The sequence below is a fragment of the Rhinopithecus bieti genome, unplaced genomic scaffold (genome assembly GCF_001698545.2).
Source record: "Rhinopithecus bieti isolate Rb0 unplaced genomic scaffold, ASM169854v2 scaffold_35538, whole genome shotgun sequence".
Classification (NCBI taxonomy): domain Eukaryota; kingdom Metazoa; phylum Chordata; class Mammalia; order Primates; family Cercopithecidae; genus Rhinopithecus; species Rhinopithecus bieti.
The window spans coordinates 3,566,289-3,582,995 of NW_016815913.1; the positions used below are offsets into that span (position 1 = coordinate 3,566,289).

The following is a 16,707-nucleotide window of genomic DNA, read 5'->3' on the forward strand; positions in this document are numbered from 1 at the left end:
CCTCCCTCCCTCCTTCCCTCCTTCCCTCCTTCCCTCCTTCCCTCCTTCCCTCCTTCCCTCCTTCCCTCCTTCCCTCCTTCCCTCCTTCCCTCCTTCCTTCCTTCCTTCCTTCCTTCCTTCCTTCCTTCCTTCCTTCCTTCCTTTCTTCCTTTCTCTCTTTCTCTCTCTCTTTCTTTCTTGGTCTTGCTCTATCCCCCAGCAGCTATTTCTAAATAATGGAAGTATACGTGGTTTTCATTGTTCTGAGTTTTCTTTGTTTTTGATATATTTACCTGTTTTTTTTTGTTTGTTTTTTGGTTTGTTTGGTTTTGTTTTTTTTTTTTAATGGAGTCTCACTCTGTTGCCCCTGGACATGATCTTGACTCACTGCAATCTCTGCCTCCCGGGTTCAAGTGATTCTCCTCCCTCCCAGTAGCGGGGATAACAGACGGGCACCACCACACCCGGCTAATTTTTTTACTTTTGGTAGAAACAAGGTTTCACCGTATTGGCCAGGCTGCACTCGAACTCCTGACTTCAGGTGATCCACTTGCCTTGGCCTCCCAAAGTGCTGAGATTGTAGGCATAAGCCACTATACCCAGCCTATATTTACCATTTTTAAAAGTAAAATTTAAAATAAATAATCATGTCAAATTTTACAAAAAGGAAGTGCTTTGCATTATCAGAGCAGGGAAGACCAAATGCTTCCCAGAGGAAAAATTTAAAGTATGTGGAATGAGAACAATCACCTTTCCTGAGCTTGGGGATGAGTGTTAACCATTCTATCTCCCTTTCTGTGTTCATTTCCAATCCTATGAAGATACAGTCAGCAAAATAGAACTTCAGCAACTTTCTGGTTCTCTCTCTAGAGAATGAAGGACTTTGATTATCAAAGATGAAATCTAAAGTAAACCACGAGGGGTAAACATTATCTTTTCATCCCCTGTAATTCATCTTCCCTCCTTCCTTTTTCTCTATGCACACAGCTGGCATTAAGGAACACTTCTAAGGCAAGTGCAGAATTGCTGAAAAGGAATATAGTCCTACTCAAAATGCTCTCTTAGCCTGGCAACCAAACCAGCTCACAGGAACATCTACGATTTCTGTGATTTAGATTCCAATTCACTTGAACTCTTAGAAAACAAAACAAATCAAAAAAGAACAAAGGGGAGGCAGAAGAGTCTGTCAGAAGCTATTAAGTAGTGATGTGATAATAACTGTCTAACAATTGGGCCCTTGGGAAAGGAAAAAAGCCTTAATTTATAGTATTTCCACAGTGTAAATATCACCTACCCCTTCAGGTGATTCTAATCTACCCTTGTGGTGTCATGAGCTTGGAGTTAGAAACAGAGGCACACAAGTGGCTTTCAAAAGCTGGTCCAGGCCTGGCACAGTGGCTCATGCCTATAATCCTAGCACTTTGAGAGGCTGAGGCTGGAGGATCGCTTAAGCCCAAAAGTTCGAGACCAGCCTGGGCAATATGACAAAACCAGATTTCTATTAAAAAAATACAAAAATTAGCCAGGCATGGTGGTGCGTACCTGTAGTCCCAGCTACTCAGGAGGCTGAGGTTGCAGTGAGTTGAGATTGCACCACTCCACTCTAGCCTGGGCGACCGAGAAAGACTCCATCTCTAAACATAAAAGAAATAAAGTGTGCTAGCAGCACTCTCTCACATAACGTTCCTGCTGGAAAGGACAACAAGGGAAATCATTGTCCCTTGTTATTAAATAATTTCCTCACCATTTGTGAAGGGAAATGTCTATAATGCTTACAGGACTGAATAACACTGGCTTAATAGATATGTAAAGATTTTAAATATATATATCTACATTTAACTATATTAGTATACATATCATGTTTATATAATATATATATTGAAATTGTATATATTATATCAAATGTATCATTGAAAGGTTAAAAATAAGTGGCACTGGAAAAATATATTGGTGCTTGATGTGCTGTCAAGTTATCAGTTTCATAAGTCACATATGATAAATTATATATAGTATATTGATATATATTACAGATATGATACTATAATTTATATGGGTAGTATATAGATCATTAATATATAATGTATTATATATATGTTCTTGATCTTTATATTTTGATTTATATGATTTAAGTATGGTAATTCGATTTGTATGTATTATTATACCTGGTGATCGGTCTATTGGCCTATATTATATATTATTTTTGATTATATAATTAATATTTATATTATAGTATATATAATACTATATTATTTATTAACTTTGCCCTCTCTATCACTCGAACTGAGTATGATAGTGTATATAGCAACGTAATATCACTACGGATAATATATTAATATGTGATTCATCGAATATACTATCTATTATATAAGATACATCTGTATCTAACGAGATGCATCGTTTTTGATAACTCTATATATTCTATGATTCTATCCTGAGTTGCAAGGGCAAACTTAGTCCACAAATCTTAGAGAATGGTCCACATTGCATCTCTCCTAAGAAACTACAAAAGCACGGGAAATCAGACATTGCAAAATATAAGCCCCATTCTGTTCATTCTGTGATAGTGCCAGTTTTCATATTCAAAATCGAAACCAAAAAAACTCATGAGTACTTTTAAGTATCTCACTGATGATACAGCTTCAGTCACGCCATCCACCCAGTTGATGTCTTGACCTGTTAAAATGGAAACTAAATGTCTCATGAAAGATAAATAAGGGGACTCTTGAGACCTCCTGCTTGCACTTCCAGATGATATTTACCGCCTTCAAGCTTATCAAGGTTTCCATGCCTACTTCAAAAGAAAACTTTCGTTTCCAGTTCACGTAGTCTCTAAATGTATACTTTTCCTCTTTCTTTCTTTATTCCTTCTTTTTTTTTTCTTTTTAAGGCAGGGTCTCGCTCTGTCACTCAGGCTGCATTGCAGTGGTGCAATCTCAGCTCACTGAAGCCTAAACCTCCTGGGCTCAAGCAATCCTCCCATCTCAGCCTCCCACTTAGCCACAGACATATGCCACCACACCTGACTAAATTTTGTACTTTTTGTAGAGATGGGGTTTTACCATGTTGCCCAGGCTGGTCTCGAACTCCTGAGCTAAAGTGATCTGCCTGCCTTGGCCTCCCAAAGTGCTGGGGTTACAGGCATGCACCAGTGCACGCAGCCTAGTTTCTTCTTTTATGTATTAATAATGCCAAATGTGTTCTCTATTTCTAACATGTACTATGGCTCTTTTGGCAACTTAAGGTATAGAGCACAGGTTAGGTCATACACACACACATGCAGACGCACACCATCATCACAGACACACACACACAGTATCATCATAATCACTTCCTGGGCAACTTTTTAAACTTTCCAAGGCTCAGTTTTCTCATTTGTAAAATGAGATTCTAAGAGGATCTACCTCAGGATTATTGTAAAATTTAAAGAGATAATGCAAGCAAAATGCTTTGTAACACATAATAGTCATTAGTATTAAGGATAGTAGTTGGTACTTATAAGCTAAGTTTTATTTTTCTCAACTTCTCTCTATTTATCAAACATGATGCAGCTCAAACCAACTTTTCTTTTTAATCTCAGCATCATCAGAAAATATTTGAAGTTGGAGAAAAGTCAGCCTCTTCAACATATGTTTGCTATTTAATACAAAAGAAGAAATGCAAAATAAACAACAATTTTATCAAAAATTGAATAAAAAATAAAGCAAGTTATAGGCTGCTGTTCAAGAAGCAAATGAAATCAGCACAAGCAATGAATTTAAAATCCTGAGCTACAAATGAAATTGAAGTCAATTTCTGTAAATATATCTCATACTCTATACCTCTCTATAATGCTACAACTCCTGCTTTGCCATATATGTGAAAACAAGCCTAAGACAGGAAAAGGAACTTACCCACGAAGTTCTCTTTATCCTGCTTCTCAGGTGAAGACACCCTAGAATCCATCTGATTCTTGAGAAGCTTTTATACTTGGCAATTTTTCATGAGTTTGGAGCTAAGCATGAAGTCCAGGCAGCAACTCAGATGTGCTTGGGAGAGGGGAGAGGAGAAAGCATGAGAGAGTGAAAGACATTCCTTCTCTTTAGTGAACTCCCTAAGGAGTAGTTTCCCTGGTGAGGGAAGCCTGATAACATAAACAAAAAGATTTCTTTCATGATTTCAGATTGCCTTTGTTCATAGAGAAAACTTGAAAGAATATGACCATATGGTGGTATTGCTTCCTGTAAAATATTACTGTGTAATTTTCTATAGCATTTATATTTCATAAAACACTTCTGTGCACCTTGTATAATCTTGTGTGATCACTGATTACACAATGACCTGTTCAATACACAGGGCAAGTATATTCATCTTTATGTTTCAGATGAGAAAATTTAACCCAACTCATTCTAACACTGCAGTGAATGATCTTTTGAAACTCAAATCTGATCATGTCATCATCCTGCTTAAAATAATCCAAGATTGCCAACTGTCAATATTGTAAAGACCAAACTCCTAAGTGTCCTACAAGACCCTGCTGGTCTGCCCCTTTCTCTTTTTCCAGCCTCACTCATGTGCCTCTCCCTGAAGCAGCTCCATTGATCTCCTATCAGTCCCTCCAAAGCTTGATGTGTCTTCTTGCCACCGGATCTTTGCACGTGTTATCATATGCATAATTATTTGACTTGTGTCTGTTTCTTCTTCTAGACCAAGAATTGACAAACTGTAGCTTGCTGGCTAAATTTGATCTGCCACTTGTTTTTAAAACATAAAGTGTGAACTTGAAGTATAATAATAATAAAAAAAAACATAAAGTGTTATTGGAACACAGCATGTCCTTTTGTTGCTTTTTTTTTTTTTTTTTTTGAGATAGGATTTCACTCTGTTGCCCAGGCTGGAGTGTAGTGGCATAATCACAACTCACTGCAACCTCGACCTGCAGGGCTCAAGCAATCTTCCTACCTCAGCCTCTTCGATAGCTGGGACTCCAGGTGCACACCACCACACCTGGCAAATTTTTATTTTTTATTTTTGTAGAGATGGGGCCTCACTATGTTGCCCAGGTTGGTCTCAAACTCTGGGCTTAAGTGATCCTTCAGCCTTGGCCTCCCAAACTGCCGGGATTGTATATATGAGCCCACCATGCCCGGCTCTTTCGTTTTTGTATTGTCTGTGGTCACTTTTGCATTGCACCTGTGGATTTGAGTAGTTGTGACACAGACCATACAAGCTGTAAGGCCTAAAAATATTTACTGTTTGTCCCTTCACAAAAGAAAAGTTTGCTGACCCCTGCTTTACACTATACATTTCCATGAGGAGAGTGACATAGTCTAACATTTCCCATTGCACCTGCAACAATTAGAACAGTGTGGGCACATGGTTGATGTTCAACAATACTTGTTGAATGAATGAATATATAAATCACAAATGAAAACAGCTCTCAAATGGCAAAGCTCTTTCTCAAATCCAGATCCTCAGGATCCTGTAGTAGGATTCCTTCTTTCATCAGACCACATAGAACCACAGAACATTTTGTGGTTATTCCAATACTAAGAACACCAATTTTCTAATTTTCTGATGTTCATTTCTCTCATATCAATATCCCAAATATATCTTGTTTTTCTTTTGTATACCATTATATTTATTGTATGGTATTTATTATATTATATTGTATTATTTTATGAAGACAAAACAATAGAAAAAAGCTCTAATCTCTCCCTGGCCATCTTGTCTTTTCTAGTTTTCCTTCTGCCAACCACCTAGTTATTTCCTTCTTAGCAACTTCATCTTAAAAGTTATCTCAGATTCCAGCCTGGGCAGCTTGGTAAAACCCAGTCTCTACTAAAAATACAAAAATTAACCAGGCATGGTGGCGTGCACCTATAGTCCTAGCTACACTGGAGGTTGAAGTGGGAAGATTGGTTGAGCCTGGGAGGCAGAGGCTGCAGTGAGTCAAGATGGAGCCACTGCACTCCAGTCTGGGTAGCACAGCGAGACCCCAACTCAAAGAAGAAAAAAACAAAAGTAAAAAATTTTCCAGATTGTGGGTTATTTATACCAACTACTTGATAATCTTAATTGCCTTCTCCACAAACTCAAATTGCTGGAATAACTACTATGGCTGTCATCCACAGTTTGTAATTACAATAATTAATACAGAGTATTAGAAATTTAGGAAAGAAGACCAGAACACAGATTAAAACAGACATGCGTAATGTGTGCACAGAGTCAGCAACTGTCTGCTCTAGGATAGTTTCCTCTGCATCTCCCTTAAACATCCTCGCTTACAACTCCAAGTAGAAATGTTGCTTGGAGGCACAGCGGGCAGGAGAGAAGGCTGTGGGTTCATACTGCCTAGATATAAAGAAAACCTTGCTCTGTCATGAACCCGTGTGTGTTGATGGGTAACCTATTTAACCTCTGTGCTTTATTTTTCTCATCTGTAAAATGCAGATGGTAATATAATATTTACTAAGCAGAGTTGCCTGTATGATAATCCTATGAAAATTACATGTAAAATATTCAGAATAATGACTAACATGAATAAATGATAACTATTATTACCATGAATGGAAGCTGGGCTGTACTTCTAAGGACTGAGTTAACTTCTCTCTACAATGGCAATATTGGGTTAATTTTCACAATGTCTCCCTTTTTCCCTAATTTCAAGTGAAAAGAAGACCGATAGAGATTGATTTGGTATGTCAATACATTTATCAACTCTCTTCTCTCTCTGATCTAATGCTACCATAATTTGCTACAAACTTGAAAACTCGAGGCCCATTCCTGGTCTGTATTTAGTCAATACATAATTTCCATCCTGTTTCTTCCTGGCCTCTACTTTATCACCATGTCATCATCACTTTGTAACTAACCTCTCATGGAAAGAGCAACAAAAAAACTTCCTGTTTCCATCATTTCTCCTGACTTAAGCCAAAGACAATCTTTGCCTGGAACTAAAAGCGCCTTTCCCTTTGAATCAGATGCTTCTCCATAGTCATGCAGGAAAGAGTTCTGGAGGTGCTAGTTTAGCTTATTTCTAAATACATTTTCTCTTAATATTAGCCAAATACCACTTATGCTAGCACTGCCAGTCACTGAGGTGCAAGGTTCAAAACAACAGAAACAGTAATTATTCCCTGGGAGCCGCTACAAAGAGCCTCAAGAGTGCTTGCTACGGTCCATCCCTTTGGAAGATGACTAAGCAATTACTTTTCTTTTTCCTAAAGAAAGTTTCAAATGTCTCAGCCTAGAAAGCAAGAAGTGTTTCAGCAAGCAATGAGCACCTCGGACAAACTGAATCCTCATAGCAGGGCCTCAGGAAATGAAACATGAGCTCATTTTCAAGTTTCCTCCCTCTTTGTCTGTAAAATATAAATTAGTAAGCACAGTGGATGAATTCTTATCATCTGTGGATGTTCTTTCACTTATCACGGGAAAGGAGGTTACGGGAATTTCTGGAAGATGCTCCGGATGAAGACTTTTCAGTGTTTCTACACTTTCATTCTATCAATTTCTGCACTAGTGAAAGTATTGAGATGAGCACGGCTTTTTTTTTTTTTTTTTTTTTTTTTTTTTTAAGATGGAGTCTCGCTCTGTCTTCCAGGCTGGAGTGCAGTGGTTCAATCTTGGCTCACTGCAACCTCCACTCCCCCAGTCCTGGGATTAAGCGATTCTCTGATGCCTCAGACTCCCAAGTAGCTGGGATTACAGGCATGCGCCACCACACCCAGCTAAGTTTTGTGTTTTTAGTAGAGTGGGGTTTTGCCATGTTGCCCAGTCTCGTCTTGAACTCCAGGCCTCAAACGATCCGCCCAACTCAGCCATCGAAAGTGCTGGGATTACAGGCATGAGCCAATGACCCTGGCTGAAGACAGCTATGTTTTTAAAAGTCCTAATTCTATTCCCACTCTTGACATACAGGACATCTGTCCTTGAGTATGTATATTTGCTTTTCCCCAATTGTTTATCTTATAGCACAAACCCTCTCTGGAGACAATCTTTTCCAAACTTCCACCTGTTTCCTTTCCTAAGCTTCCTGTTTCAGTCATCACCCACCATCCTTTCTTGCTAAGATGTATCCAGGTGTTCCAAGACAGTCGCTGATCTCCTAAGAAAACATGCCCTTTTCTTTAAATTGAAGTTCTCTGATCTCATTACCTTTTTTATTTTTTTTTACAAATATACATCATACATTCTAACTTATCTATTCTCATTTATTCGATTCTTGAATTCCCACTTCTTTTTTCCTTTTCTTTTATTTATTTATTTATTTTTTTTTTGAGATGGAGTCTCACTCCCCAGACTGGAGTGCAGTGGCTCAATCTCGGCTCACTGAAACCTCTGCCTTCCTGGTTCAAGCAATTCCCCTGCCTCAGCCTCCCAAGTAGCTGGGATTACAGGCGCATGCCACCACGCCTGGCTAATTTTTATGTATTTTTAATAGAGATGGGGTTTCGTCATGTTGGCCAGACTGGTCTCGAACTCCTGACCTCAGGCCATCCACCCACCTCAGCCTCCCAAAGTGCTGGGATTACAGGCGTGAGCCACCACACCCTGCCAAATTCTCACATTTTTAAATGAGAAATTCGGTCTTTAAATCTGTAAAGATACTTATAGTGATAACTCCCCAAGCTGCAACTCTGGCTTAGACCTCCCTTCAGAATAATAAATATTTTTAACTATCAGCTCATGAAACATCTCTACCTGGACGTTCCCCAATTAAACATTCTATACATTAAAATGAAATCTATTGAATTAAGTCATTTGTATTATGGAATGCTGTTGATACATTTAAAATGTATGTATTTATTGAATAAAGTAAACAACCATCAATATGCCACACAATAGCACCACTAGAATATTACTAATACCATTGAAGCTACTTGCGTATTCCTCCTAGGTCTCATCCTCACCTCTCTAAAACTACAATTTATAATTTTGTTGTTTATTCACTTGCTTTTAAAATAGAACTTTTAATATTTTATATATACATTTCTAAAACACATATGATTTAGTTTTGCTTTTGCGTTGTTTAAAAATACCCATGTAGGCCGGGTGCAGTGGTTCACGCCTGTAATCCCAGCACTTTGGAAGGCCGAGGTGGGCAGATCATGAGGTCAGGAGATCGAGACAATCCTGGCCAACATGGTGACACCCCGTCTCTACTAAAAATCCAAAAATTAGCTGGCCATGGTGGCGTGTGCCTGTAATCCCAGCTACTCGGGAGTCTAAGGCAGGAGAATCACCTGAGCCTGGGAAGCGGAGGTTGCAGTGAGCTATCATGCCACAGCACTCCCGCCTGGCAACAGAGTGAGACTTCATTTCAAAAAAAAAAAAAAAATGAATGCTCTGCAATTTCTTTTGACATTCCATATTATGTTGCAGGAAGCTATTGCTCTTTAATTTTTAGTGCAATTTAATACATCAAAGTGTAAATGGGCCACAGTTCACTTATTTATTAGGATACTTTTAGGTTTTCATTATTACAAATGATACTATCATGAATGTTTTGTACATACCTTCTGGTTGCATATACATGCAAGAGTTTCTCTGAGGCCCTAAAATCCAGATATATACATCCAGAAATGAAACTGTTATACTTTATGTTCAACTTTACAAGATTATTGTAAATGACTTTGTAAAATTGTTTTCCAAAGTGGTTTACGTCAATTTAATCTTACTGGTAGTGTACAAGTATTCCCTTTGTTACAAATCGTTGATTGCACTTGTTAATACTTGACTATCTGGTCAGTGTAAAATAGTATTTCATTATAATCTGACTTTAGATTTCCCTGAGTTTTAATAAGGCAGAACAAGTTTCACATGGTTATTTACAATTTGTGTTTTCTTCTTTGTGAGTTGCACATATATGTCCTTTGCTCTTATTTTGGACTTCTTCTTGCTAATTTAATAGGTACCCTTTATATATACTTATATATGCTTGTTATATACACGTCGAGTACTTCTTATCCAAAATGCTTGGGACTTAGAAGTATTTCAGATTTTGGATTTTAGAATATTTGCATATACACGAGATATCTTGGGGTTGGCACTACCCAAATCTAAGCATTAAATTCATTTATGTTTCATGTATGCCTTATACACATAGCCTGAAGGCAACGTTATACAAGACTTAATAATTTTATATGGAACAAAGTTTGTGTACATTGAACCCATGTGGACAGTCTGTGGTTATTTGGCATCGTCATCATTCCCGACTGAATTTCTATGCTACCGATAAGCGATCATTTTCTTATGCTTATTCACACATAAGTACTTAACAATAAAAACTATGATATCCATTAACACGGTGAAAAAATAATGTGTTCAGCAGCACAGTAGCATCACCAGAATACCTGGGTCAGCTGTTAAACAGCAGCAACAACAAACAACGGCAGACTTTCGGCCTCTAGCTGTGATGCTGTGTTCTGTGTTTTGATTAAAAGGTTACAATACACTGTATTTTTTTTTTGGTGGGAAGAAACATCAGAAGCAATTGAAGGACAAGGAAGTGGGTCCTCTACGGATGAGGAGGCGTCCTGCTGGAAGGTCTTTTAAACTGTTTCCTCCAGAGTCATCTGCCTCATTAACAATGGTTTTTGTCTTAGACGTCTCTCTTGGATTTTATAAGCTTACATTATTTCCTGCTCTGTTATAAATGCATGCTGCTCCACTCCTTCAATAAGCCCATCGCACATTTTCATCATGTTGTCTAGAGGCACTTTTTTGCAGTGTTAACAACATCATCTTCATCATCACTAATATCACAATCACCTTGATTCAAAACCATTTTGGCTGTTTCACAATCTATCAATGAATAAAAAACTGGAGCCTCGTTATTGAAGGTACAAACTTCTTTAATATCAATTTCTTACAGTTTGTTGATGGACTCTGAAAGAATTTTTTTTTTTTTTTTTTTTTTTTTTTTTTTTTTTTTTTTTTAAAGGGGCGTAATTTTTTTTTTTTTTGCATATATAAGGAGGTCAGACTTTTTTTCTCATTTGACATATGGAATCTTTCAAAGTCTCCATCTTGTTTGTCACCTTCACTGAACATGGTCACAGGCCAGAAGCTGTGCCAGGCATGCACCACTGTGGCCTTAGTTCTGTGTTTCAAGAGAATGCAACAGCATATATGGTATCTGTCATGACAAAATCATGTTGAAAACCTTCCACACGCATGCCTCCATTCACTGCTGCTAGCATACTGGTCAAGAAAGCGTTTTCATTTTCACTCTTCGTTTATCTAAGGATGCTCTGGTCACATGGCTAATGAGTTAATGAAGTCACATTTGGGGGAAAGTACATGGCATAAACGTTGTTGATGAGAATTTCATTTGCAGAATGAGCGAGATGCAGTGAACAAGAGCTGCTGATATAAAATGCCTGTGAAGCCAGTCAGAAAAGCAATCCCTGATTGTCCATGCCTTTTTTTTTTTTTTTGTCAGAATAATGGACTGGTATGAAATTCATTTCTTGGAAACAGCCAGGGATGCAGGCTTTTGCCTGTCACAGCAAGGTTACCTTTATGTGTGTCTGCTGCATTAGCACACCCCAGCACAGCTATTCTGTCCTTGGCATCCTTAATGCCTGTAGGGGCTGCCTCATCAGCTGTAGTCAGTGTCTTTCCAGGGCAGTAAGGACAAAACAGTGATGTTCATCAACAGTATAGGCTTGTTTTGGCATCAGATTTTCATCAGTGATGACCCTGACAAACTCATTAATGAATTTCTTTACTGACCTGTGACCAGCAGATGCCTTATCACCACAAAGGTTTAAAAATGGAATGCCGTGTCATCTGTTAAATTCCTGCAACCAGCCTGTTGCGTATTCATGGTTCCTGTCAATTTTCAGTTTATCGTGATCAATCTTGGCTTGTTTCATGATCAGCATACCGTTAAGCAGCATATGTTCACTGTAACACTGATGAATCAACTCTTCCAATACACAATTGAGATCTTCATTTTTAGCTGTATGGTGTGTGTTTCTATTTTTCATTCATTTCTGTTCATCGCCTTTAGCATAGAACTTCAACAGTTTATCCTTTTGTTTCTTTAAGTCCTGTATGGTGATCATTCCAATGACATACTCTTCTGAAAGATGTTCCACACTTACCGCAACTGTCCAGTTCTTCCAACAGCTTGGCTTTCTATCAAACTATACATAAACATAAGTGCTTCCTTATTTTCTTATTACTTATAGGGGTGTCTACGGGCCTTTTTGACCTTTTCAATGATATCTTTACACCACAGAGCAGAGAATAAGTGAGTCACATCTACAGGACTTGGTTTCGTGTGGGGCATCATGGAGAGCCTGCCTTCAGTGTGTCTGGCCTGCACGTGTGCTATTTTTAGTACCCTTTGTGGGTATGTTCGAGTGTGGACTCAGGATGCATGGAAAAGATACGTCGTAGCTGAAAAAAAGCTTGGAAGGTCTTTTTCCCCTTGCCGATGCTGAATAAACTGCATTGTGTGCCTGGATTTTGACTGTGACCTGTCCACGAGATCAGGTTGAAACATTTGTGGTGTCATGTTGGTGCTCAAAGTTTTGGATTTTGGAGGGTCTCAGATTTCAGATTTTCTGATTTTTGGATTAGGGATATTCAACCTGTATATAAATATATGCACACCTACACAATGTGTGGGTGTATATATATACTTTATACATTGTATGTACTTATGAATACTTGATACTCGACAGCACATAAGTGGCAAATATATTTTTCCAGTCGTCACTTATTTTTTCACCTTTTGAATGATGCGCTTGATATCAAATATATACAATTTCAATATATTTAATGTTTGGTGTGCCTTGTTTAAAAATTCTTCCCTTCCTAAGGTCTTAAAGACTGAAATATCAAGCCTTGATAATTAGTAAAGAAGGTCCTTCTGCTTCATTCATTCTCTTCAGAAGAATTTTGGCTATTTTTCATCCTCTGGTCACCCACACAGTTTAGGATAAATTTGTAAAACTTTCTTAAAACATTGTTGAGATTTTGATTGGAATTGTGTGGAATTTGGAGACTGAGAGATTTTATATTCTAAGGTTATGATTCATAAACATGATCATTGTGTATTCTTCATTTAAGTAGGTTTTCTTTAATGGTGCTTATAAAGTTTAAAAACAAATTCACCATGAAGTTGTTACTCATCTTTTGTCGGATCTATTACTAATGACATGTCACTGTTTTCTTTTTTTTTGAAAAGAACATACTAGCCAGGCATGGTGGCTAATGCCTGTAATCTCAGGGGTTTGGAAGGACAAGGTGAGTGGATTGCCTGAGCCCAGGAGTTCAAGACCAGCCTGGGGAACATGGCAAAACCCCTTCTCTACAAAAAATACAAAACAAAAAAAAAATTTGCCAGCCATGGTGGTGTGCACCTGTAGTGCCAGCTGCTCAAGAGGCTGAGGTGGGAAGATTACCTGACCCAGGGAGGTCCAGGCTGCAGTGAGCTGTGATCACTTCACTATACTCCAGCCTAGGTGACAGAGTGAGACTCTGCCTCAAAAAACAAAAACAAAAGAACATGCTATTGATGCTGTTGCTCATGTTTGACAATGCAACTGACCTTTGAATATAGTGTATCTGAATCTCACTAAGATTTATTAACTCAAATAATTTGTCGCCTCTGAATATTGTCTGCTTTATATCTTCCTTTCCAATCCTTGTACTTTTTATTAATTTTTTTGTACTTTACTACTAGCTAGGATGTCCAATACAATGCTGAATTATTTTCCTTGACTGATATCTGATTTTAAAGGGGGTATTTCTAGCATTTCATAATTAAAAATACAGTATGCCATAAATACTTTTATAGATTTATTTTATTTTACTTGGTAGTTATTTTAACCTAGTTTGCTAAGGGTTTTTTTTTTTAACTTTTTTTTTAAGGTTTTTTTTTTTTTTTTTTTTTTTTTTTTTTTTTTTTTTTTTAGTTTTTAGCCATCGTGGTGGTTGAACTTTATCAAATGTTTAATGTTTTTGATGTATAGACCGAGAATGTTTTTTCTCTATGTGGCAAATTGCACTTTTAGATTTCCTAATGTAGTTTTACCCTTGCACTCCCGAAATAAACATGGCTTGATCATGGTGTATCATCTTTTTTTTTAAAAAAATGCTCTACTTGTATTGCTAATAATTTGTGATTTTGTGCTATCCTCTTGAGTAAACTTGACATGTATTTTTTGTTTTTCCTACTATCCTTGTCTGAGTTTTGGTATCATGGTTAAGCTGGTCTTTAAGAATGACTTGAGGAGTGCTCTCTCTTTCTACTGGAAGAGTTTGTGTGTCCTTAAACCGACTCATCCCTGAAAGTTCCGGACTCAGAAAAGCCTTCAGTACTTTCTACTGAAATGTACTACAGTAGAGTCTATACTTTACACTTTTAATCACAGGATTGGAATTCATTCTCGTTACTCCCCTACTCCCCACATGTGGCAGTTATTACTCCAAAATTAATGACATTCGCTCATGTTATACTACCGCAGATCCTTAAAGCGAGTACATACTGCATAATTACTAACAGAGCCAGTCTTCTCTATTTGTTGTCACATATTTCATATAAGCATTTGACTTGAAATACAAATAGAAATACTACATCCCATAATTGTAAACATTCATTCAAATGGCAACTTCCTTTCCATTTACAAGTGTTGAGATTACTAACATAGGAGGTCCTCAAATAACATCCTTTTGTTCGACATTGTTTCATTATAACATGAGTGGCTGAGGCCTCTGTCTGCATGTTTTGCATTCTCCGCATATCCCAGTCTCCACATACTCAGGTTTCTTCCACATCCCAAAGTGCCTGTTAGGTTTACTCGTGTGTCTAGATTGTCCCAGTCTGAGTGAGCGTGGGTGTGTGCGTGCCCTGGGATGGGATGGTGTCCTGTGCAGGATGAGTCCCTGCCTTGCATCCTGAGCTGCAGGGATCAGCTCCAGCCACCGTGACCCTGAACTGGAATAAGTGCGTAGGAAAATCAATGAATACAAATTGTGAAATAAAGATTTGTAAAGTCCACGATAATCATGCAAATGCATGACAATAAATGATGCAGTGCCTGAGTGTGCTCAGCGAGCCTGCCAGGTTTCTGATTGTTTCTGAACTCCGCAGTGGTAGGAGGTGTTCCTGACAATTTTCGCTTTGTAAAGGATAGGTGTGGGTACACCTTGACTTAGTCCACCACCTTGACCACCACCAGTCACTGACGAAAAATTGGGTATCTAGTTTTTATTACTCTTTCTTAAGCGTATGTTTAGCTCATATTTATTTCAACGTCTAATTAGAAGTGTTGTAGGTCTTTAGACATTTGGTGCAGTTTTTGTGACCAGAAACATTCCATAGGAACTTAATTTTGCTTACATCAATTAGCCTATGGTAAAACTGGTTTCGTTATACTGTTTCTCTTAAAGTCGCAGTTTCCAAAAACCTATTGATGACCCAAATGAAGACTTACTTGTACAGGAAAGCCTAACTAACGTCTTACCGTGTGCTTATTTCTTACACGTGTCTGTGCCTTTCTTCATGTCTTTTGGATATTTTATTCCAATTACCCTCCCTACAAATTAGGAGTGATAAACACCACTGACTTTTAGCTCTTACCATAAAATTTTGTCAGAGAGACTTAAAAACTTACTATCATGCCTCATCTGACTGAAAGGACCTTGGGGATGTTAACGCAAACTAAATATGGCCTGAGAAGGACTCCGTACTTCTATATTTGAGTCCTTCTGAATGAACTGTAATCTAGCTTAACAGTCAGACAAAATTGGAAACCTAATTTAGATGTATGTGCCTGTAACAGGAACTGAATCTTGGCCAACCTCAGCGGCCATACTTCAACCACTGCTTAGTGTTCGAATTGTGTTCAAATAAGGCACCAACCTGTAAGCAATCCAGCTGTTTCTGTATCTCACTGCCGATTTCTGTACATCGTTTCCTTTTTTGGTCTATAAATCTTCTTCCACCACGTGGCTGCACTTGAGTTTCTGTGAATGTTCTGTGATTCTGGGGGCTGCCCAATTTGCAAATCATTCATTGCTCAATTAAACGCCTTTAAATTTAATTTGGCTGGAGTTTTTATCAGGGACAATTTAGATTACCCTTCCCAACTTCCTTGCTAATGTTCAATATTTAGCCTTGTAACTGACCAGATTAGTTTGCCAATGTGTTGTCGCCTCTAAAAACAACAAAAATTCGAAGTCCTCATTAAATTTGGAGTTAAGTCTTTTCTACAATTCTGACACCAACTATATTTTATAAATATACAATCTGGCAAATCAAATGGTGAGGCTTCAAGTTCACCAATTTTATGAGTTAACTAACAGCTTTTGCAAATCTTAAACACGCTACTGGCCTTCACATAAAGGGGATAGAGAGGAACACAATCTTCACAGTCTTCATTTTTGGGTTTCTTCGATAACCTCTAATCCAACCTCCATGCTGCAGCCTAAGTGATTTTTCTGAAGCACTCCAATACATTTCCAAACTATCCACAGAACAAATCCCCAGGTTTCGGCATGGTTTAAAGGTCTTTCATAATCAGGTACCTCTCTTGCTTTTCATCCTAAAACTACTATGCTCCATCCAGATATATTATATTGCTATGCTACGGTCATACTTTGTGCCTTTATAAATCACGTTAATTCTTACTCATTCTTTAAGACTTTAATGCCACTGATAAATCTTTCTAGACTCCCTCAGGTAGTAAGATACTCCCCTCACGTCTCGTGTTTTCTTAGCACTTGGTA

At 38.0% G+C, this 16,707-nt stretch overlaps 1 protein-coding gene across 1 annotated transcript in view; it reads right to left on the bottom strand.

Annotated features, from left to right (window-relative positions):
- The window catches only part of STOML3 (stomatin like 3), a 24,054-nt gene extending 20,016 nt beyond the window's left edge, over nucleotides 1–4,038 (bottom strand). Inside the window, exon 1 of the mRNA XM_017854122.1 lies at nucleotides 3,870–4,038. The gene's annotated coding sequence lies outside the window, so the exon portion shown is untranslated. The remainder of the gene's footprint in view (nucleotides 1–3,869) is intronic.
- Nucleotides 4,039–16,707: the final 12,669 nt, after the last annotated feature.